Consider the following 22,586-nt stretch of genomic DNA (forward strand, 5'->3'; position numbering starts at 1 on the left):
GAGCCCTCATAAGCTTGATCCAGAACACAGAGACGACATTGGGGGTGGGGGGTGTCTCCATTTAGAATCAATTAGTCTTTGGAAAGTGAGGCTATTGGAGAGGCAAATTCCAGTACAGTACCTTGGCCAAACTCTGCAGAATCAAAAAAAGTGAGTAGGCAGGAACACATAGAAGAAAAAATTTAACTGTACTAGTGTAGCTTCAAGTATTTCAATTTAGGAGATACTAAATAATAAATCAATCAGCTCTGTTTGGCAGGTAGAAAAACCCATTGTTTCCCCTCAAGGTAAGCAAAGGAAAGTGGCCAGGAATCTTCAAGATAATTTTGGCTTCTTTCCAACCACCTCTCTCTCTTTCTGCTCTATCACCCTCCCATCTTTCCTCTAATTAGGAGAGACTGGGAACTAGGTCTGCCCAGTAATGACTCAGGGACCAGCCCTCTCTAAAACCCCATCCTGGTGATTTTCCACCGGGTACCTTGTATATGTGTGTGTGTGTGTGTGTGTGTGTGTGTGTGTGTGTGTGTGTGTGTAGTACTGGGGACTGAACCCAGGGGCACTCTACTACTGAGCGGCACCCTCAGCCTTTTTTATTTTGAGACAGTGTCCCTAAATTGCCCAGACTGGCCTTGAACTTGATATGCTCCTGCCTCAGCCTCCCAAGTACTGTGATTACAGGTATGCACCACCACCACACCTAGCTTTTATATGGTCTCCTTTAAAAAAGTGCCCCCTCTTAATTTATACAGTACATACTAGCTCAAGTATTTTTCCATTTGGTTTTTGCAAAAACTGTCGTTAGTGGGTAAATTCCGATGTTATTTGGCCCCAAATAGTACAATTTGGATTGGAGCCTAAAAGCTGGGGACTTGGTGAGTGCCAAGCAGCAGACGACCCACCCTTCTTCCTCCAGGAGACCAGTCCTGACCTAAAAACTGCTGCCAGTTGAACCTCCTGAGTGTAAATCCCAAGGGCTACTGTCTTGTGAAAACCACGCACATTTGATGAGCAGATTACCATACACACACAGGTCATAGATTATTGAAATGGATTCAATATCAGAGGCTTTGTTTTCTCAATAATAATTGAGTTAGCTGGGCATGCTGGCACTCGCTTGTAATCCCAGTGCTTGGGAGACTGAGACAGGAAGATCACAGGTTCACAGCCAGTCTCCGCAACTTAATGAGATCCTGTTTCAAAATAAAAAATAAAATAGGGCTGGGGCATAGCTCAGAGGTAGACTGCCCCTGAGTAAAATCCCCGATAACAAAACAAACAATGACAATAATAACAATAACAACAATGGTAATAATAAGAATTAAGTAATTAATAATTATTATGTATAAATAATAATTAAGTACTATGTAAGGAGAATTTTGCCTGAGGTATGCAAATGTGGAAAGTCATGTCTGTGTTTTTCTGGTCACAAGTACTATAGTTGGGGTACACTATTGTGGTATTTCCACAACAGTTTGTGTGGCCTTTAAGCAAAATTTTGACATGTGCGCGATGGCATTTTGCAATGCTAACGTGAAAAGTAGAAAATTAAATCATGTAACTATGTTGTGTTAATAAGCATAAAAAACCCATATTATATTTGGGAAAAGTTAGGAAGAAGCCAACGGAAATGTAGAATACTGCTTGTCAGATTACTTTCTTAATAAACACAATTTTTTTTGCAATGAAAACATGACCTCCTTTTTTTGTGTGTGGTACTGGGGTTCCTGGAAGCCCTTCTACCTCCGGGCTACACTCCCAGACCTATTTTTACATTTTTATTTGGAAACAGGGTCTCCTAAGGCAGCGCGCGCGGCTGGCTTCGAACCTGCGTGATCCTCCTGTCTCTGCCTCCTAAGCGCGGGGATTACAGGCGTGCGCCACCACACCTGGCATGACCTCCTTTTAACTGTCAGATCCCCAAGGGATAAAATTTAAATCCCTTAGCCTAGCGTTTATGGTCCTGTGAAATCTGTACAATTTTGTGACTATACTAAAAACCACTGCATTGTATACTTAAAAAAAAAAGTGAATTGTATGGTATATGAATCATTCTTGAATTAAGCAGCCATAAGCAAAGTTGCATGCTGGTGTCTAACACAGGCTGGGGAAGAGCGCTGACAGGAGGCCCGGCTTCCCACAGCTACTGAGGACAGGGGTATGCAGGCTCCACCCCATTGTCTCACAGTTACCCCCCAAGTCTTCAAGGTCTGCCCCCGAGGAACCCAGGAGCCCTGGATGGCCAAGTGAGCATTCAGTTGCCCAGGCAATTCTACCTGCCATCGATTAGCCAGACCTAGTCCTCGGGCCCCAGCTTTCTGCAGTGGGATGGGAAAATGTCACCATTTTGCACACTAGAAACCAGAGGGACAGGATTTAGGGGACGCACCAGAAATCTCCTCCAGGACAATAAGCAACTCCTGCGCCTTTATTACAGCTCAATTCCTGGGTACATTATATGAAGGTGCTTCTGCTGCTAATTATAGTAATAATAATGATACTAATATAATAGCTAATACTCATCCATAGGCATCATGTGAATGCGACTGTTTAATATCATACCCACCCCTTGCAGTAAGTACTGTTTCTAATCCATTTTACACATGAAGAAAGCTAAGGTCTCACATCAAGTAAGTGTTATGGTCAGAATTTATTTATTTATTTTTATTTATTTATTTTTTGGTACTGGGGATTGAACCCAGGGGTATCCTACCTCCAAGCTACACCTCCAATCCCTATCTTATTTTGTTTTATTTTGAAACAGGGTCTCAGTAGGTCGATGAGAATCTCACACCTTGCTGAGGCTGTCCTCGAACCTGTGCTCCTGTCTCAGCCTCCCAAGTACTGGGATTACAAGCGTGCACTGCCATACCCAATTTATGGTCAAGATTTAAACCCAGGAATATGTCTATAGCTCCCAGATTCTTAACCACAAGACCAGTGGCTTCTCATTGTTCTTAATGTTCTCATAGTAAGAATTATGCTACTCCATGACATAGTGCACATAAAGGCATGTATGAGAGAAACAAGAGTTATAAAATAATCGCCCTCCTTATTGTAGGTGGTGTGTGTGTGTGTGTATGTGTGTGTGTGTGTGTCTGTCTGTCTGTGTGCGTGTGTTGAGCTCACTCAGGATGAGCTCATGATAAATGATTTCATAATCCACCTATGAGTTCTTGCATCCACTGTTTTCCGAGAGCCTCTCACATCAGGACTTCAAATACAGTGTAGACTTTATCCTCCCTACAAAGATAAATACTTATGTTCCTTTTTCCATTTTTTTCAGAGTGAAGAAACTGTAGTTTGGTGATATTAATTTGCCCAACACTAAAAAATTAGTAAGTGGTTTCTTTCTTTCTTTCTCTCTCTCTCTTTCTTTCTTTCTCTTCCTTTCTCTCTCTCTCTTTCTTTATTCTCTCTCTCTCTCTCTCTCTCTCTCTCTCTCTCTCTCTTCTTATCTTTCTTGTGGTATTGATGATGAAACTAGGGGCTTTCTACCTCCAGGATACACCCTCAGACCTATTTTATACTTTATTTGGAAACAGGGTCTCACTAAGTTGCTGAGAGCCTCGTTAAGAAGCTGAGGCTGGCTTCGAACCTGCAATGCTCTTGTCTCAGCCTCCCAAGCACTGAGATTACAGGTCTGTGCCACCACACCCGGCTTTCTTTCAAATTGTGATATTTTATTCATCAGGAAGCTTTTGCATTCTATGACTTTGCCACCACGCCCATATTTAGGCAGCAGGAAAATGATGACAACCACTTACAAGGGACAGGTGACAACTTCATCCAGGCATGGTGGTGCACACCCATAACCCCAGCACTTGGGAGGCTGAGACCAGAGGACTGCAGGTTTGAGAGCAGCTCCAGCAACGTAGGGAGACCTCAGCAACCTAGTGAGACCAAAATAAAAAAGTAAAATGGGGTGAGGGCTGTAGCTATAGCTCAGAGATAGAATGCCCCTGGATTTAATCCCCAGGTTACAAAAGAGAGAGAGAGGGAGAGAGGGAGAGAGGGAGAGAGGGAGAGAGGAGAGAGAGGAGAGAGAGAGAGAGAGGAGAGAGAGAGAGAGAGAGAGAGAGAGAGGAGAGAGAGAGAGAGAGGAGAGAGAGAGAGAGAGAGGAGAGAGAGAGAGGAGAGAGAGAGAGGAGAGAGAGAGAGGAGAGAGAGAGAGAGAGGAGAGAGAGAGAGGAGAGAGAGAGAGAGGAGAGAGAGAGAGGAGAGAGAGAGAGAGGAGAGAGAGGAGAGAGAGAGAGAGAGAGAGAGAGGAGAGAGAGAGGAGAGAGAGAGAGGAGAGAGCGCTTCAAGGAAGATCCACAAATCGAGCTTTCCTATCTCATCAACAGGCGTGTGTCTCCCCATCTCTGCCTGTCCGTTATAATGTGGTCATAGGAACAGCTGAGATTGGTCCTTTGGGAGAGGGAACTGGGGGGCAGCAGTGAGGCCAGAGAGGAAGAGAGGAGGGGCCACCGGGCGTGCAGAGGCCTCTGCCTTTGCCAGGAGTGAGTCGGCAGAGAAGATGGAGAGAAGTGGTCCGCTGAAGGCACGGGCTGAGTGTGTCAATATATCCTCATGTTTGCGAGGTAAAACACAGAGACCAATACCACACAAATAGCTGTTGATATTAATCCCAGAGTCAACGCAGGAGGAACAACAGGAAAGGAGATCAAACCAACAGACGAAAACCTCTTGCCATTTCCAACCCAGCTGCTTGGCAAATTCTTATGAATAAGAGCATCCGCAACCTTATAACCTTCTTACAAAGAAATCTACTCGTATCCCTTTCTCCATTTTTCAGATGGAAGAAACTGTGATTTGGTGCTATTATTTGCCCAATCCCAAGAAGCTAGTAGGTGGCATTTCTTTCAAATTTAGATATTTTATTCATCCTGAAAGTTTTGCATTAATTTAGAGTGTGTGTGTGTGTGTGTGTGTGTGTGTGTGTGTGTGTGTGTGTATTACTGGGGCTTTAGCCCAGGGGCATTCTACCTCTAAGCTACACCCCGGCCCTACTTTTAATTTTTATTTTTATTTTTGAAACAGGGTCTAAGTAGGTGGATGAGAGTCTCACTACTTGCTGAGGCTGTCCTTGAACCTGCAATCCTCCTGTCTCAGCCTCCCATGTAGTGGGTTACAGACATGTGCCACTGCACCGGACTTAATTTAGATGTGTGTGTGTGTGTGTGTGTGTGTGTGTGTGTGTGTGTGTGTGTTACTAGGGATTGAACCCAGAGGCATTCTACCTTCAAGCTACAACTCCAGTCCAATTTTATTTCTTATTTGGAAACAGGGTCTCGCTAGGTTGATGAGAGTCTCACTACTTGCTATCCTTGAACTGTGATCCTCCTATCTCAGCCTCCCAAGTACTGGGATTACAGGCATGTGCCACCACACCTGGCTCTAAATTTAGATTTTTTAAAATTACATTACAGAGGCCGGGCGTGGTGGCACACACGCTTGTGCTTGGGAGGCGGAGACAGGAGGATCGCGCAGGTTCGAAGCCAGCCTCAGCTGGTTTAAGAGACCCTGTTTCCAAATAAAAAAATATATAAAATAGATCTGGGAGTGTAGCCCAAAGGTAGAAGGGTTTCCAGGAACCCCAGTACCACCAAAAAAAAAAAAAAAATTGCTTTATAGAGCCGCCGGGTGTGGTGGCACACACCTGTAATCCCAGCATTTGGGAGGCTGAGACAGGAGGATTGTGGTTTGCAGACAGCCTCAGCTACTTAGTGAGGCCCTTTGGGACTCAGTGAGACCCTACTCCAAAATAAAGAATAAAAAATAGGGCTGGGGTAGAATGTCCCTGAATTCTATCCCCAGTACAGCAAATAATAATAATAATAATAATAATAATAATAATAATAATAATAATAATACAAGAACAAATAAAAATTGCATTACAATATTACTTATCTTGATTATTGAGGATTTTTTTTGTGTGGTACTGGGGATGGAACCCAGGAGCATTTGACCTCCAAGCTACACCCCCAGCCCTAGTTTTTATTCTTTATTTTGAAATTGGGTCTCACTAAGTCTCAGGGGACCTCACTAAGTAGCTGAGGCTGGCCGCGAACCACGATCCTCCTGTCTCAGCCTCCCAAATGCTGGGATGACAAGCATGGGCCACCACGTCCAGCTTATTGAGTTTTTTTTTTTTTTAATGTTGCCCTTGTCCTTAAATTTTGCTCTGAGGCAAATAACTCACTCTCTCACAGTGCCTAAAGTCATCAAGAAGAAAAAGAATCGACCCACAATGGGAGAATTATTCACACAGGGCAAGCATAATCATTATCCTCACGGGAATAATTTGTGACCGCCACATTATTAGCAGCGCATGCCTGAGCCTGTCTGCCGCCTTCCCCGCTCCTGCAGCAATAACCACCTACCTCCCTTTGCCACAGAAGACCATGAGAAAGCGGATGAGTGAGCGAGGCCTTTCAACAGAGATAACCTTGATGCCACTCTAATGACTAAGACAGGCCTAAGGGATTCGTGAGCTACTTTCTAGAAACCAGTGATTGCGACTCTGCTCTCTAGTACAGAGTTACTTGGGCTACGCTAAGGTCTTGGGGCTCTGTGGCTCAGAACCTCTGGTGTGTGATAAGTAAAATAAAAAATTAATGCGAGTAAAATAAAAAATAATGTGAGTACGGCAGAGTGTGAAAAAACACGAGAGAGGTCATTTACCCAACAAGTATTTATTCCATTTATTTATTTATTTATTTATTGTGTGTGTGTGTGTGTGTGTGTGTGTGTGTGTGTGTGTGTGGTACTGAGGATGGAACCCAGGGGTATCTTACATCTGAGCTACACCCAGCCCTATTCTTTACCCTTTTATTTTGAAACAGGGTCTCTCTGAGTTGCAAAGGGCCTCACTAAGCTGCTGATGCTGTCCTCCAACTGTGATCCTCTAGTCTCAGCCTCCTGAATGCTGGGATTATAAATGTGCGTCACCATGCCCAGCTTATTCTTTCTTTCTTTCTTTTGTTCTTTTGTTCTTTTATAGAACGCAGGGGTCCTCTACCTCTGGGCTATACTCCCAGACCTATTTTATATTTTATTTGGAAACAGGCTCTCACTAAGTTGCTGAGAGCCTCACTAAGTAGCTGAGGCTGGCTTCAAATCTGTGCGATCCTCCTGTCTCAGCCTCCTAAGCGCAGGGATTACAAGCGTGCTCCACCACACCCAGCCTTATTCTTTATTTTGAAACAAGGTCTCTCTGAGTTGCAAAGGGCCTCACTAAGTAGTTGAGGCTGTCCTCCAACCGCAATCCCCCTGTCTCAGCCTCCCAAATGCTGGGGTTACAAGCGTGCGCCACCACGCCTGGCAAATGTTTGCGCTTTTATATCACATGTTTTAGAGCATATGTTTCAAGGTCCTGGGGTTGTAGAGATAAACAAGAAAAAAAATCTGTTATATGTAGTCTCTTCCTTTCCAGAGAAAGAAAGATAATGAACATATTTAAAAACAAGCAAATACCAAATAATGATGAGAGCAAATAAATGGCTAGAAGAGAGAGAGATGGTGGCGGGAACGGTTGTTTTGATAAGGCAGTCTCTGAGCAGAGATCTTGATGGACTCAGAGGATAAGCCAACTCCATTCCTAAGAAGGCACGTTCCAGCCAGAGACAGGAGTTCCAAAAGGACCAGGAAGGTGCAATGAATTGGCTCAGGTGTGGTAGTGGGGAAGGAGGAGAAATGAGGAGTCTGTTCGGGTAAAGCAGAGATCTGGAAGTACATAGGAAATATAGTTGGAGCTAAAACAGGAGGTCCAGGAGCAGGCCAGATTATGTGCAGTCCTGAGGGACCATCACAGAAAGGACGGGTTTTATGCTGAATGTGACTGGAGACCAACAGAAGGTTTACAACAGAGGAGGCTCACGATCTGATAGGCGCTATAGGATGGTGGTTCTGCCTGGCGTGTGGAGATGAGACCCGGGCTGTGAGAAGGGAAACAGTAATCTAGAAGGGAGAACTTGGAGTCTTGGTCTTGAGTGGTGTCCATGGTTGGGTCTCCAGGACGCAGACTCTGAGATGGGATTTGGCACGCAGGAAGAGCTCTGTTCGGGAGGACCCTTGGCATCAACACTGTAAAAGAGTCCAAAGCAGGAGTAGACATAAGGAGAAGTCGGACTGTGGCACAGGCCCAACACGGTCTTGGCCAAACTCTCGGGAGCTCTGGTGCTAGCATAGCCCTGAGATACCCCTGGTTGTACCAGGTTGGCCAGGTATTCAGATCAAACCATGAGACGGATCAGGCACTGGATGTGGGCCATTCCTGGAAAGGGTGTGACGTTGGGCGAGTCCCTACAGCTGAGGCAGTGTCAAAGAAACACTGAAGCTGAAGTGTGCCCGTTCCCAGGAACTGGGTGCCCTTTATTGAGGGGCACCTGCCTTTATAAATGGGATAAAGTGCAGCCATACCCCGGCTGCTGGCCTCAAGACTCCAACAGATACTCCTCCTTCCCGCTCCGCCTCCTCCCCCTCCTCCTCCTCCTCCCCCTCCTCCTCCTCCTCCCCCTCTTCTTCCTCCTCCCCCTCTTCCTCCTCCTCCTCCTCCTCTTCCTCCTCCCCCTCTTCCTCCTCCTCCTCCTCCTCCTCCTCCTCCTCCTCCTCCTCCTCCTCCTCCTCCTCCATAACCCTTCTCTGTCTCACTAAGTTGCTGAAGCTGATTTCAAACCAGTGATCTTCAAAGAGCGTGGTGGTGCACACTTGTAATCCCAACATTTGGGAGACAGACAGGAGGATCGCAGTTTGCGGACAGCCTCAGCTGCTTAGTGAGGCCTTCTGCAACTCAGTGAGACCCTGTTTTAAATAAAGAATAAAAAATAAGGCTGGGGCTGGGCGTGTTGGCGCACGCTTGTAATCCCAACATTTGGGAGACTGAAACAGGAAGATAACGGTTTGTGGACAGCCTCAGCTACTTAGTGAGGTCTTTGGCAACTTAGTGAGATCTTGTTTCAAAATAAAGAATAAAGCCAGGTGTGGTGGCATACGCTTGTAATCCCCGCACTTGGGAGGCGGAGACAGGAGGATCGCGCAGGTTCGAAGCCAGCCTCGCTGACTTAAGAGACCCTGTTTCCAAATAAAAATATAAAAATAGGTCTGGGTGTGTAGCCCGGAGGTAGAGGATTTCCAGGAACCCCAGTACCACCAAAAAAAAAAAAAAAAAAAAAAATAGGGCTGGGGCCGGGCGTGGTGGCGTAGGCTTGTAATCCCAGCATTCCGGAGGCTGAGACTGGAAGATCGTGGTTTGAAGATAGCCTCAGGTACTAAGTGAGGCCCTCTGCAACTTAGTGAGACCCTGTTTCCAAATAAAAATATAAAATAGGTCTGGGAGTGTAACCCGGAGGTAGAAGGGTTTCCAGGAACCCCAGTACCACCAAATAAATAAATAAATAAATAAATAAATAAATAAAAAGTATGGCAGGGGGTGTAGCTCAGAGGTCAAATGCCCCTGGGTTCCATCCCCAAACCCGCAAAAAATATTTTTTTAAATTAAAAAATAGGGCTGGGGGGAGTAGCTCAAAGGTAGAATGCCCCTGGGTTTCATCCCCAGTACAAAAAAGAAAGAAGAAAGGAAGGAAGGAAGGAAGGAAGGAAGGAAGGAAGGAAGGACTGGGAATATAGCTCAGAGGCAGAATGCCCCTGGGTTCCATCCCCAGTATCGAAAAAAAAAAAACCCCACAAAAATCACACACACACACACACACACACACACACACACACACACACACTGGGATTATAGGATTGTGCCACCACATTCGGCTTGAAGATCTCTTTTTGCCTGAAAACAAGACATAGATTTACAAAGACAAGGAGCACCCTGCCAACCCCCATGCCAGGGAGAACAAGGAGTGGTTAACTCATGAGAGGCCTGCCTTGAACCCTCATCTGGCTTGAGATGGTGGCAGGAGGATTTCTGTTAGCAAGCTTTACTGCCCTCCTCCTCCTCCTCCTCCTCCTCCTCCTCCTCCTCCTCCTCCTCCTCCTCCTCCTCCTCCTTCTTCTTCTTCTTCTTCTTCTTCTAACCGAGCATTTAGAGCTGTCATTTGTTTGCCTTCCCCGGCACTGCTGCCATTCAAGGTCTTGTAACATCTCTAAAGAGTTAGTTGTTTGTCGAGGATGCTGCACGAGGCGAGTTCTAAGCCTCTGCCTCTGGTTTCCTTTCATTAAGTTTTCTTGCGACATGGTAACATGGAGAAGGTCAATATAGGATAACTGGGCGGAGAGCACTGGGGCGGGGGCGGGGCGAGCTCAGCCTCCCAGGAGGCCCCAATGTTCATTATAAATTTCAAGCATTCTGCGAAAATCAGAAATTATGAAAGAAGTCTTGTTTTTTTTGTTGGGATAGTCATCAGTTTCATTAGAATGAGGGCCTTGAGTCACCATTTTCCAAGATGTTTTTGTCAAGAAATGAGAGCAGATGCCCAAAAAACTCCCTGACTCTGCAGAAGGCTCCTGGAAGCACAGGACTGGGCTCGAGGCCCCTTTCTCTTCTGTTGCGAGTAAAGGAAGGACAGCAGTCGAAACAATTTGGCAAACTTGAGTGTTTGTGAGAGCAAAACACAAATTATTGTAAATATTATATTATTTATCCATGTCAAAAAAGAAATCCATTACATGCACAATTTGGAACATATGTTTGTGATGTGCATTCAATCAGAGAAGAGATTGAAACTTTCTTTTAGTTCTTCACATGGGTTTCTGATCCAAGGGGTTAAAATTATCAGAGAGCAAAAGATCAGTTGGGTGGCTATTGACAACAGGAATTTATTTCTTTCAATTTGAGAGACTGGGAAGTCCCCGGTCAAGGTGTTGGCAGATTCAATGTCTGATGACAGCTCACTTCTTCAGAGATGACGTCTTCTTACTGTAGCTTTATGTGTAAAGAGACATGGGACATCCCTGGTGTGTGTGTGTGTGTGTGTGTGTGTGTGTGTGTGTGTGTGTGTGTGTGATAGCAGGGATTGATCCAGGGGCATTCTACCTCTGAGCTACACCCCCAGCCCTATTTTATTTGTTTTGAAACAGGGTCTTACTTAGTCAAGCATGTACCACCAATGTCTGTCCTCCCCCCTTTTTTTTAAATAGGGTTTCACTGAAACTGTTCTCCAACCTGCAATCCATCCATCTCAGCCTCCAAGTACTGGGATTATAGGCATGGTGGTGCATGCCTGTAATCCCAGTACTTAGGAGTCTGAGACAGGAGGATCACAGGTTTGAGGACAGCCTCAGCAAGTAGTAAGCGTCTCATCAAGCTAGCAAGACCCTGTGTCAAAATAAAAATAAAATAGGGCTGTGGGTGTAACTCAGGTAGAATAGAATGCCTCTGAGATTAATTCCCAGTGCCACAAAAATAAATAAATAAACTTAAAATTGGGCTGGGGGTGTAGATAAGAGGTAGAATGCCTCTGCGTTCAGTCCCCAGTACCAATGAATGAATGAATGAATGAATGAACCACACTTTAACATACATCAGTGCATTCCGGTAATAAGTACAGGATTCCTCAAACACTATTTTGTTACAAGGAGCTGTTCGCGTGTCTTGTCTTGTCAAGGATCCACAGGCCTGCTTTGGGCTGGTCTTTACTAGGCTCCTTGTGCAGATGAGAGCAGAAGCTTAGACAGTACTTAGCAGAGCTGGAGTTCGAGCGCAGGCCGTGTGAGCACCAGCCTGAATGGGCCCAGGACTCTGCCCACTGTATCTGAGGCTCCTCTTCACCCACAGGAGGCCCATCTATTTGAGACATGACATCCCAAACAGAAGGAAGCCTAATGACAGATAGAGGGGTCATGGACTTAGCCTTGAAAATTGAAAGTGACAGCTGGGCGTGGTGGCCCACGCTTGTAATCCCAGCGTTTGGGAGGCTGAGACAGGAGGATCGCACAGGTTCAAAGCCAGTCTCAGGTACTGAGTGAGGCTCTCAGCAACTTAGTGAGACCCTGTTTCCAAATAAAGTATAAAATAGGTCTGGGAGTATAGCCTGGAGGTAGAAAAGCCTCTGGGTTCCACCTCCAGTACCACCAAAAAAGAAGAAGAAGAAGGAGAAGGAGAAGGAGAAGGAGAAGGAGAAGGAGAAGAAGAAGAAGAAGAAGAAGAAGAAGAAGAAGAAGAAGAAGAAGAAGAAGAAGAAGAAGAAGAAGAAGGAAAGAAAATTGAAATTGACAAAGTGAGACCAATAGTGAGACCAATATTATCATCTTTTTTTTTTTTTTTTTTTTAGCAGAACTAGGGATGGGGAATGGAACCCAGGGGCATTCTACCTTTGAGTTACACCCCCAGCCCTATGTTTTATTCTTTATTTTGAAACAGGGTCTCACTGAGTTGCAGAGGGCCTCACTAAGTAGCTGAGGCTGTCCGTGAACCACAATCTTCCTGTCTCAGCCTCCCAAATGTTGGGATTACAAGCGTGCGCCACCTCGCCCGGCTAACATCATTATCTTTTAAAAGCTCTTTGGGTACAGTTACCTGGACAGCAGCGCCAGCATGTATTATTAAATAATAATAATAATACACCTTTGGCATCCACCCCTGAGCAATGGCAGCCCCCCCGGGAGGGTCACCAGGAGCTCCGGCCTTAGCAGAGACAAAGCTAGAGGACAGTCAGTACATTTATAAAGTCCAGATGTTTGCATTGAGTTTGTATTATTTTTCTCCCCCCTCACTGCTTGTTCTCTTCACATATCTCCTTTCTTAATTTGATTCATAATTCCGCTCGGCAGCCCTTGTCCAGCTTAAATTATGTTTCACTGATTTAAAGAGGTCAGTGTGAGCTGGTGTGGTGGCACACAGCTATAATCCAAGTACGTGGAGACCGAGACAGGAGAATTGCAGGTTTGAGGCCAACCTTAGCAACATATTGAGACCATGTTTCAAAGTCAAAAATGAAAGAACCTGGTGTGGTGCACACCTGTCATCTCAGTACCTGGGAGGCTGAGAGGGGAGGATGACAGGTTCAAGGCAGCCTCAGCAATTTAGACCCTCAGAAACTTAGCAAAACCCTGTTTCAAAATTTAAAAATGAATAAAAAGGGCTGGGAGTATAGCTCAGAGGTAGAATTCCCCTAGGTTCAGTTCCAAAAACCAAAATAAAAAGACAAATAAAAAAGGGCTGGGTGAGCTGGGTGTTGGAGACACATGTCTGTAATCCCAGTACTTGGGAGGCTGAGACAGAGGATCACAGGTTCGAAGCCAGCCTCAGCAGCTTAGTGATTTATTTTTATTTTTTATTTTTGGCGGTACTGGGGATGGAACCCAGGGACATTTTACCTCCGAGCGACACTCCCAGCCCTAATTTTTATTCTTTATTTTGAAACAGGGTCTCACTGAGTTGCAAAGGGCCTCACTAAGTAGCTGAGGCTTTCCTTAAACAGCGATCCTCCTGTCTCGGCCTCCCGAATGCTGGGATTCCAGGGGTGCGCCACCACGCCCGGCTCAGCTTGTGATATCCTCACCATCACTTACCCATGATGTTCGCTCTTAGTAATTTTCTCTCCACTGACCCCATCCCTCGGCCCTAAACGCTCTGGCTCACCTGCAAGGCCCCACCGCAGCCATTCTGATCCAATTGTGATGACTCTGAACAGTCTTCCTCACTGCGCTTTACCAGGCAGCCCTGAGTTATTTTTGCTTTGCCAGAGCCTTAATTTCATCTTGTGAATATGGAATATTATGGGAATTGCCTTGTAAAAGGCAATGGCTAATGTGGGCTGGGGGTGTAGATCAGAGGTAGAATGCCTCTGGGCTCAATCCCCAGTACCAGTGAATGAATAAATGAATGAATGCATGCACCCACTGTTAACAGATAACAGCGCATTCCGGTAATAAGTACAGGATTCCTCAAACACTATTTTGTTCTTTTTGAGGGTGGGTGGGCATGGCTGAACGATGACACTGATAACAGTGATGTTCCCCCAGTAGGAATAACCCCGCATTTCCTGCCAGCTAAATGCACAGCTCTGCGTGTTAACTCGGCACTGATGGTGTGCACGTACCATCAGCGATCGCAGAGGCCACTCTGTTTGAATGCTGGGTCATCTCTTTGTTCTTTTCTCTCAATGTATTCTTAGTGGCTAGCAATAATTTCTAGAATTCTTGCCTAGCTTGGCTATGCTAAAGGAATCCACATGAAAGGACATTTTTGCGCTAACGTGGGTTGGAATTGGGCACTGTGTTCTTGGAAATATGAGCGTGCCGGAGACATTAAATGGAACCCAAAGAGGAGATCGGTGTGATGGTGCGCACCTGTAATCCTAGTACTTGGGAGGCTGAGACGGGAGGATCGTAGGTTCAAGGCCAGCCTCAGTAACTTAGTGAGGCCCTCGATCACTTGGGAAGACCTTGCTTCAGAATAAAAAACAAAAGGCCTGGGTTGTAGCTAAAAGGTAGGTTGCCCTTGGGTTCAATCCTTAGGATCCCCAAAAAGAAGAAAAAGAAAAAAAAAAAAAGAAAGAAATTCTCTAAATTGATGAGTCTGGCCTTATATTTGTGGCCCTGTTTCAGCCTCCCAAGTACTGGTACTACAGACATATACCATCACACCTGGATGAGGTCATAGATTTTTGCCCTATTTTCTGAAAGGCTTTGGGAAGTTAATAAAATAAGAGAAGCTGAAAGTCTGATACGAGAAGTCACAGGCTGAACAAAGCCAAGTGTGATGCTTGGTACTCAAGACTGTTGGCTTTAATGCAACTTTCAAATTGACTGCAGCATCTGAAGACCTTTCTTTTTAGAAGTGGAATTTGTGTGTGTGTGTGTGTGTGTGTGTGTGTGTGTGTGTGTGTGTGTGTGTGGTTCCAGGGATGGAACCCAGGGACATTCCACCTCTGAATTACACGCCCAGTCCTATCTTTTTATTTTTGAAACAGGGTTTCACTGATTTGCAAAGGTCCTTGCTAAGTAGCTGAGGCTGTCTGCGAACTGCAATCCTCCTGTCTCTGCCTCTCGAATGCTAGGATTACAAGCATGAGCCATCACGCTCGGCTAGAAGTGGAAAATTTTAAGTTGTCCAACTAAACTTCTCAGAAGAGACCACAATGGTCTTTGCCGTTTAGTCTCTGAAGATCTCTAGTGATAAGGATATCACTATTTCCTGTAGCTAGAATTTTATTATGTGAAAGTCAAATATACCTTCTATAACTTTTACTCATAATTATTCTTAATTTCCCTCTTCCTCTTCCTCCTCCTCCTCCTTCATCTTCTTCTTTTTCTTCTTGACACTGGGGGTTGAATCCAGGGCTCCACCCCTAGTCCTTTTTATTTTTCCTTTTGAAACAAGGTCTTGCTAAATGATCATATACTGGCCTTGAACCTGCAACCCTCAGGTCTCAGTCTTCTAAATACTGGGATTACAGGTGTGTGACACCATACCACCTGGTTTAACTCTTCTTTTTGAAATAATCCTCATTATAACATTCTTCTCTCTATAACATAGCAATTCAAATATTTAAAAAATACTTTAGTGTCTTCTCTAGACTTCTCCAGTTTAAACAAATTTAAAAACTCAATTCAGCCGGGCGTGGTAGCGCACGCTTGTAATCCCCACGCTTGGGAGGCGGAGACAGGAGGATCGTGCAGGTTTGAAGCCAGCCTCGCTGGCTTAAGAGACCCTGTTTCCAAATAAAAATATTAAAAAAAAATGGGTCTGGGAGTATAGCCCAGAGGTAGAAGGGTTTCTAGGAACCCCGGTACCACATACAAAAAAAAATCTATTCAGAATTATGCCCTGGTTGCTGGGCAGGTCACTGGCTCTTTCTGCTTTGGGCACATTCAATCTAATCCACGTCTCTTTTCAAATGTGGTGTCCAGAACTGAGAATTCTATACAGATGTGGTTGAAACAATTCAGCTACTTTCACAATCTGAGCTCTCTACTAAAGCGGCTGTAGATTGTCCTGACGCTGACTGGCCAACACTGCCAGCATATTCTCATCAAAGCATCTGTCTCTCCACACCTATCTAATTCTTTTTTTGGGGGGAGTACTGGGTACTGGGAGTGGAACCCAGAGGCTTTATACCTCTGGGCTATACTCCCAGACCTTTTTTATATTTTATTTGGAAACGGGGTCTCACTAAGTTGCCGAGAGCCTCACTAAGTAGCCGAGGCTGGCTTCGAACCTGCGCGATCCTCCTGTCTCAGCCTCCAAAACGCGGGGATTACAAGCGTGCGCCACCACCACGCCCGGCTTCTAATTCTACTTTTGAACAGCTTCTTCTTCCAATGAACGTGGAACACTTTACATTTAACCAGGTCCAAATGCATTTTGTTAGTTTAACTAACTTTCAATAGTATGAATGTTTCAAAGAAGGTCATTTAAAATCTTGCTCCCGCAACCCGTGACACTCTGTCTTACATCATCAGACCATGGAATAATAATTGCCTTCTATTCCTTTATTTAAAAAGACTGTGGGACAGGATGGGCTAAGAATAGAGCCCTGTGACATTCCACTAGAGACTTCCACAAATGTTGACCCAAACCATGAATTAAACCCCTTTGAGGTTTTTTTTCCCTCTTGTCACTTCTGGTACCAGGCGACCTTTCGCTCCTATTGTCCCTTTCCTATTCTGCCACTCAGCTGATGGGTACCATGTGTTTTCCCGAGATACCTCCTGGCCTTAAAGTCTTCTGACTGTTTATGGTAGGGAGCTTTTTGTATCCCAGCCTAATATTGCCACGGATCCTACCATTCGAGCTCCATCTAGCAAGGTGTGGGGTGCTAGGGCCACACCCTATCTTATACAAAGGGAAATACATTTACAGAGAATTAGGGGCAAAATTATTCCTGCTGATGTGGGAGCCACTACAAGGGTAGAACCCCAGATAGCAAAGAGGCAGGTGGAGGCAAGCAGAGCATCTTACCCCGTGCAAATCAAAGAAAGCTAAAAATGTATTCACTGGCAAGTCTTCCATTATATTGAATGTAATATCTTGAGAGAGTGAGACAAAAAAAAATGGCCAAATTATAACGTGGTAGAGATAGTCGGGAAAGGACTTGGTGTGCTGTTCTTTATACCAGTTAGAGCATCAAAATACTTCAAGTCAAATGTGTGGTGCAGATGATAAAACTGTAATAGATATGGGGAAGGTGCATAGATAGGTCTAGGAGTATAGCCTGGAGGTAGAAAGCCTCTAGGTTCCACCCCCAGTAACCCCCCCCCACACACACACAGAGTAGAATTAGATAGGTTTGGAGGGACAGATGTTTTGATGAGAATATTCTGGCAGCATTTTAAATGACCTTCTTTGAAACTTTTTTTTTTTTTTTTTTTTTTTTTTTTTGGTGGTACTGGGGTTCCTGGAAGCCATCACCTTCAGTCCAGGGGCACGGCTGCTGAGAATGGATTTAAAACTCATGCTTGATCCGGGCGCGGTGGCCACGCTTGTCATCCCCGCGCTTGGGAGGCGGAGGCAGGAGGATCAGGCAGGCTCGAAGCCAGCCACGCTGGCTTAAGAGATCACACTTTATTTTTTTTTTAATTTTTTTTCATATTTATTTTTAATTGGTGCACTGTATTCATACATCATAGTGGGATACAAACTTTTGTAGACATACATGCACACATTGCCCAGTCAGCCCCCACCCGATCCCCACCCCGTTCTCTCCCTATCCCCTCCTCCTATGCTTGGCTTAGTAGTTGACATCTAGTATTATAGCAATTTATCCAAAATTAAAAATGATAATCTCACATAACAGTTTCATTTGTCTGATACCAAGCTTTTGATGACTTAAAGATAACATTTCAATATTTCTTTTTGCTTTCTTTCTTACCAGAGAATCTATTTTTTTCTATTTTTTAGGTGAAACTATCATATATTTATATATTTATTTTTCAGAAAAAAAAATCTATCCTAATATGGAATATGGACTCTAGGTACCCACATCGATCTTGAAAAAGAACAAAGCTAGAAGATATATATTTTCTGATTTCAAACCATATAAAGCTACAATAATTGAAACAGTGTAGTACTATTCTAAAGGCAGATATATAAACCATTGGAGTTAAATAAAAGCCTAGACCTAAATTCTTCCCTATATTGTCGTTATTTTTGACAAGGTTTCCACGAACATTTGGTGGTAGAAATAATAATCTTTTAACTAAATATTGTTGAAACATAATAATTACATGGAAAAGAATAAAATTGGACCCTTACCTAATCCCATATACAAATATTAACTCAAAATAGATAAAAGACCTAAATATAAATCTTAAGACTATAAACTTTTAGGAGAAAATCTGGGTCATAAAACCTCACAACATTGAACTTGGCAGTGATTTCTTGGTTATGATTTCAATGGCACAGGCAACAGAAGAGTATACAAACTCCCTAAAAAATAAAAAACATATTGTATATCCAAAGACAATGTAAACAGAGTTAACAGTTACTAATAGAATGGGATAAAATATTTCCAAATGCTATATCTGAAGGTATATTAATATTCCAACTAGAAATTCTAAAAATTAACAACAATAAAGGCAAACAATACCCTTTAGAGATAGGTAACAGACTAACATAAATAATGAATCTCCACAGATAACCAATCATAGTTGTCTGTTGGATGGAAAATCTTGTTTCTCTAGTTCTGATGTGTGTTACCTATTTCTTCTTTGTAGTTAATCTCTTTGAGTATTTTCTCTAGTGCTGGTTTTGAAGACATAAATTCCTTCAGTTTCTGTTTGTCATGGAAGCTTCTTATTTCTCCATCTAATTTGATAGAAAGTTTTGCTGGGTAGGAAATTTTTGGCTGGAAGTTGTTTTCTTTCAAAATTGGGAATATGTTACTCCAAGCCCTTCTGGCTCTCATAACTTGGTTTGGGAAGTCTGGAGTGATTCTAATTGGTTTGCCTCTGAATGTCACTTGGCCCTTTGCTTTTGTTGCCTTTAAGATTCTCTGCTTGGCTTCCACATTGGTCATTTTGACAATTATGTGGCGTGGGGATCCTCTTCTCCGATCCTGTCTAACGTGAGTTCTATAAGTTTCCTGGACCTGCGTATCGACCTCTTGCTCTATGTCTGGAAAATTTTCTGCTATTACTTCCTTGAAGAGATTGTTGATCCCTTTGGCTTCACTTTCTTTTCCCTCCTCTATTCCAATTATTCTTAGGTTAGCTCTCTTAAAATGGGCCCATATTTCTTCAATATCAGATCCCTGCTGTCGGATATTTTTTCTTAGATTAGAAACTATGCGTTCATTTTTGGAATGATCATCTTCTAAGAGCGAGATTCTGTTCTCCATGTGTTCTAATCGGTTGTTTGTGCTTTGAATTGAGGCCTTTACTTCATTAATTGCATCCTTTATCTCTTTTTGGCTCTCTCTGAGTTCTTTTCGAAGCACCTCTATTATTTCTACAGTTATTTTCCCGATTTGATCTTCTAGAAATCTCTGATTTTCAGTTTTATCGGGTTCTGATGTTGTGGGGTTGTGGGCATTAATTGCTCCAGTATTATTCCTCTTTCCCATGATTTCGGAAGTTTGTGCCTTCTCTGGGTTCTTCCCTTGGGTCACTATGACTTCACTTAAGGTGCTCTGGATCTCGAGTCAGTAGTATCTCAGACCCCACTACTCCTTTACTGGGTTGTATCACAGAGTCTCCGACCCAGAGAGTCAATAGAGGCTGCTTTAGACCGTGGGGGGTGCCAGGTTGCACGTTCTCCTATGGTGTGATATCACTGCCACCGCCCCTCTCCCACTGGGTCAAGTCCCAGTGAGTACAGTACTGGGATTTCTCCTCTGTGGCCCGCAATTTGACTCACTGTTCTTGAGTACGCAGATGTAGCTGTAGTGAATTCGGTGCTGCTGCCGCCGGTGGCAATATGGCGCCACTGCTACGCCCTCGGCTGTTGGGCTGGCGTTTTTTTTTTTTCTTGGTTTTGATTTCCACTCTGAATCCCTGCAGCGTGTGTTGAGCTCAGACACTGGGAGCTTTAGATGTCTTCTGCGCCGAGAAATCCCGCCTGGCTGTTCCGCAGCGGCTCCCCTCGGCTTGCTGTGGCCGTCCAGTGAATTCGCCGGTGCCGCCGGCAGTATGGCGCTGCTGCCGCGTCTGCCGCATCCTCGGGCTTGAGGATCTCCTCTGTGGCTCTGTTCTCAGTCCGCTTTCTCTCTGGAGCCTGGTGATTTTTTTTTGTTTCTCTGGTGATGTTGTTTTCTGGCTTTGAAAGGCGCTGATTTTGTGGTAATGGATATTTGTTGTTAGCGGGGCTCTTAAGCCCCGCTTTTCTCAGTCGCCATCTTCCCGGAAGTGAAAAATCACACTTTAAAGCTGGGCATGGTGGCACATGCTTGTAATCCCAGCATTCGGGAGGCTGAGATAGGAGGATTGTGGTTCACAGCCAGCCTTGGCCACTTAGTGAGACCCTTTGCAACTCTGTGAGACCCTGTTTCAAAATAAATAAAAAATAGGGTTGGGAGTATAGCTCGGAGGTAGACTGCCCCTGGGTTCCATCCCCAGTAACACACACACACACACACACACACACACACACACACACACACACACACACCTGCTTCTCATGGAGGGTATTTTGCCCAGCCATTGGTGCCATGTCAGTGACCACAGGGACTTGGTCTCCTAGCCAGCAGGGAGCTCAGTGAGGTGGGTTCCATCCAGACAAGAGGAGTTTCCATCACTCTCTCTGGTTCTCTGTTGCTTACATGCCAAAGCAGCACAACTTGAGTCTTAACAAAGCACCAAGTCTTACAAATTCTATCACTAAAACAACTTCTCCAACTTTCCCTTCGAATTCCTTCCTCCAAAAGGGCTCAGACACACCCAGCACTCCCAGGGAGTGGAGGGGACCCTGAGGACAAAAAGCAATGCCTCAGCCCCGGCTGCCAAGAGAGACTGTCCTCGCTGCCCCCAAAACACACACTAAGCAAAGCCCACACTCCGCTTTTCTTCAACTCATAAGTGAAAGACACTCATTCTTAGAATTGTTTGAATTGACTTAATAATCTTAGAATTCAAGTTCTATATTTGCTTTGGAAAATAGTCATATATATTGTATGCCTGGCTAGGCCTTAGAAAGCATGCTTCTTGAATGATATATATTTATTTTTCCCCAAAGTATCTCCGAGATCCTCCTCCTCCTCCTCCTCCTCCTCCTCCTCCTCCTCCTCCTCCTCCTCCTCCTCCTCCTTCTCCTCCTCCTCCTCTTCTCCTCCTTCTCCTTCTCCTTCTCCTTCTCCTTCTCCTTCTCCTTCTCCTTCTCCTTCTCCTTCTCCTTCTCCTTCTCCTTCTTCTCCTTCTCCTTCTTCTTCTTCCTGGGGACAGAACCCAGGGGCATTCTACCTCCAAGCTGCGCCGCAGCCCTATTTTTTATTCTTTATTTTGAAACAGGATCTCACTAAGTAACTGAGGCTGGCCATGAACCATGATCCTCCTGTCTCAAGGTGGTATTACAGCATGTGCTACTATGCCCAGCTTTATAGATTTCTTTTTAGGGGTACTTCTTTCTGTTTTCAGCATACAGTATTATAGGTCTATTAAATGCATTTCTAAGAACCTACTCCATTCCTCCAATTTCAGTTTACTTGTATGAGCTCTCTAGTTCTCAGGCCTATTTTTTTTCACACAATATTATTTGAGCAGTGGGGTCATAAGAAGGGGGGACAATTCATCCTGGCCTTCCTGGGACTTGCCTGAATTTATATAGAAAGTTTTGTGATCCTGGCAATCCGGGAGGGTTGGTCACTGAAGTTAGAGTTATTCCTGACAAGTGACTTTATCCTACTTACTCAAAAATTTTTATGTTCTTCTCTCCTTTGCCTCTTGTGAATTTTGTTTCCTTCGTTGTATCCGGTTTTACCAGTTTCTCTACAAATTACCCCTTTCCTCAGAAGAAAAAAAAAAAAGAAAAAGAAAGAATAAAAGAAAAAAAAATCTAAGGCTCAGAATCCATTCTATTTGGAAGCAAATTTAGATAACATCTGATCAAACTTATTGATATATAGGCTCATAAATAAGTAATCAGTTAAACTGGCACAACTTGAACCCAGAAGTGGTTAGCCCTTGCAATAACATAACCTACAGGCTCTAATACTGATAGAAACTAACCTTTATGCTTCCTCAAGCCTTCCTGCTCGCTGGGGACAACTGGTGGCTTAAGATCAAGTCAAAATGTCCTCAAATTCAGATCTCATTTACGATAAGCATCTACCAGGTCTCTGGGATTCTTGGTGTTCTCACAGTTTCTCTGGCTCCGGCCCCCAGGCCTGGCTGATTTTCTGATGCCTGACCTTCTTTCCCCTCCTCTTCCTGTACTTCCTCACCATGCTGCTGGAGCCCCAGTGCTCCAGACCTTAGCAGACCTAGACCCCCCTGCAACGTGTCTTCTGCCACATTTGCAATCAGCATGACTGACCAGGCCACCGGAGGGCTGCACTCATCAAAGCGCACCTACCATTGTTAACATTCTTTTCAGCCTGGCATCGTGGTACACGCCTGTAATCCCAGTACTCCGGAGACTGAGACAGGAAGATCACACGTTCGAGGACAGCCTCAGCCAGCAGTGAGACTCCCATCAACCTAGTGAGACCCTGTTTGAAAATAAAAATAAAATTAGGCTGAGGATACAACTCAAAGGT

At 44.4% G+C, this 22,586-nt stretch overlaps 1 protein-coding gene across 1 annotated transcript in view; it reads right to left on the bottom strand.

Annotated features, from left to right (window-relative positions):
• Positions 1-22,586, bottom strand: part of LOC308267024 (aldo-keto reductase family 1 member B1) — a gene marked incomplete at both ends in the record, with an annotated part of 118,904 nt that overhangs the window by 18,110 nt on the left and 78,208 nt on the right. The window lies entirely within an intron of this gene.

Source organism: Muscardinus avellanarius (assembly GCF_963383645.1).
Source record: "Muscardinus avellanarius genome assembly, chromosome: 9".
Taxonomy (NCBI): domain Eukaryota; kingdom Metazoa; phylum Chordata; class Mammalia; order Rodentia; family Gliridae; genus Muscardinus; species Muscardinus avellanarius.